The following is a 2,368-nucleotide window of genomic DNA, read 5'->3' on the forward strand; positions in this document are numbered from 1 at the left end:
ATATATATATATATATATATATATATATATATATATATATATATATATACATACATACATGCATACAAATGGATGCATGTACAGGCATGTGTCTTCCAAAAAAGGCTGCTGTTACCAAATTTCCCCTCTTACTGTAAACGACCAAACGTGAAAGTAATGCCAATCATGATAATGAACGCATATTTCTAAAGTTACACTTACACACACACACACACACACGTGTGCGCATGCACAAACGCATGCGTACACTTATACATACTAATAATACATAATAATGTTTTCTTTGTCAAATTAATTCGGGAATTATCAGCCCTTCCCAGTTTTTTTGCTCGCCACATTCCGAGTCTCTGCTGATAGCAATCCATACATGCATACACACACACACTTATATATATATATATATATATATACACACACACACATGTACATGCACGTACTGTGGCTTTATGTTTGTATTTTTTTACATCGACCGATACGTGGATAGAAGGTAAGACATAATATTTTTCTTCTTCTTCTTCTATAATTGCTTTCTTTCTTTCTTTATTTATTTATTTAAAGAGCAAAGTCGCTAAATGAATATCGTTTCCGTAGAGCAAAGTCGCTAAATGAATATCGTACCTGCAGAGCATAGTTGCTTCAAATGATAAACTCCAGTTGAAGAAGAATATACTGTATATTTGTCAATTGCAATATTTTAAAGAAAAAAAAAGAAAACATATCTACTTTCCTTAAAAGTAATCATCACCATCATCAACATTTAACGTCTGCTTTCCGTGCTGGCATGGGTTGGCTGGCTTGACAGGAAATGGATAGGTCAGGCACCACACCGTGTTCCAGCCATGGAACACATAGCTGTTCCATAAAGCTAAAGTGTTTAGCATCTAAATTCGACGTATAAATTTGTCAGCGAGTTGTGGAGCTTAATGGTGAAGAATTCAGCCGGAGTCTTTGAGAGATATGGGTTCAAGTCCCATGACTGGTTATTGACAAATTCTTTCGCCTTGTAAGGATTATTTACCAAGTAATTCTGCTGTTCTAACGGAAACGCTGCGTTCGAAAAAATATCATTTTATTTCTATCGTACAATACACATTACGACACAGCTAATAAAAATATTTGTCTGTTTATATATATATATATATATATATATATATATATATAGTCATACACATAAAAAATATATATATACACACCCACGCGCTTTGACACACACACACGTGTGTGTGTGTGTGTGGAGCTGTAGACAGGTTGTACTTCCTACGCAAAAATGGTGGCCGTGATCTCAAACCATGAAAATCTGGTCGCTGTTTCTTAGAAGTCTATCTTTCTCGTTTGTTGCTGCAGCTGTTTCAGTTGTTATTGTTGTTGTTGCTGCTGCTGCTCTCTTTCTAGTTATGATTGTTGTTGTTGGTGATGATGTTATTGCTGCTTTTTGTTTTACTGTTTGCTTTCGTTTACCTTCGCTTTTCATTATCTTTGCAATGATGCTGAGAATTAAGTCTTTAACCAAATCTTGTTGGTGATCAATACAACGAGGTGACGTTCAGATTCTTTGATTAACGTTCTAGTATTATTATTATTATTATTATTATTATTATTATTATTATTATTATTATTATTATTATTATTAGTAGTAGTAGTAGTAGTAGTAGTAGTAGTAGTAGTAGTGGCAGCAGCAGCAGCAGCAGTTAGTCTATTTACGGTTTTGGTAATGTACTATCGATTACCAATGCATATTCCTGTTTCTGCAGACGATCGCTAACACGTGTCGAAACATTCAACATGATTCTCATCTCGTTGACAAATCTCGTCCGCGAAATCTTTTTATCATCATCATCATCATCATCATCATCATCATCATCCTCATTATCTTCTTCTTCTTCTTTTCCTCCTCCTCCTCCACCTACTCCTTCTTCTTCTTCTTCTTCTTCTCAACCTCCTCCGTTTTTCCTTCTGCTTCTCCTTTCTTCTTCGTCTTCTTATTCTTCATCATCATCCTCCTCCTCATCATCATCATCATCATGTCCTCCTCCTCCTCCTCCTCCTCCTCCTCCTCCTCTTCCTCCTCTTCCTCCTTCGCTATCGTTTGACATTTTTACACGGAAAGTGTTCTATCTGTTGCTAAATCTACACCCGAGAGACAAATTACCATCGCTTATTACTGTTACGTTATGAGACAGTTTCTTTAAAATTACTCGAGTAGTAGTAGTAGTAGTAGTAGTAGTAGTAGTAGTAGTAAAAGTAGAAGTAGTAGTACTTGATCGGACAGACGGACTTGTGCTATTTTGCCATTGACAAGTGCTTACACGCTCATTTATCACATACATACAGACATGCATGCATACATATATATATATATATATATATA

The 2,368-nt window shown here is 35.4% G+C and overlaps 1 protein-coding gene across 6 annotated transcripts in view; it reads left to right on the forward strand.

The window, feature by feature from the left end:
- Positions 1-2,368, forward strand: part of LOC106875769 (RYamide receptor) — a 30,915-nt gene that overhangs the window by 13,260 nt on the left and 15,287 nt on the right. For 2 of the 6 annotated variants that reach the window (XM_014924030.2, XM_052975581.1), the window contains exon 1: positions 419-487. The exons of 3 other annotated variants lie outside the window; for them this stretch is intronic. The gene's annotated coding sequence lies outside the window, so the exon portion shown is untranslated. Of the gene's footprint in view, positions 1-418; positions 488-2,368 lie in introns of those variants that run through there. One more of the 6 variants, XM_052975577.1, reaches the window with a different exon arrangement.

Source organism: Octopus bimaculoides, chromosome 21, assembly GCF_001194135.2.
Source record: "Octopus bimaculoides isolate UCB-OBI-ISO-001 chromosome 21, ASM119413v2, whole genome shotgun sequence".
Lineage (NCBI taxonomy): Eukaryota > Metazoa > Mollusca > Cephalopoda > Octopoda > Octopodidae > Octopus > Octopus bimaculoides.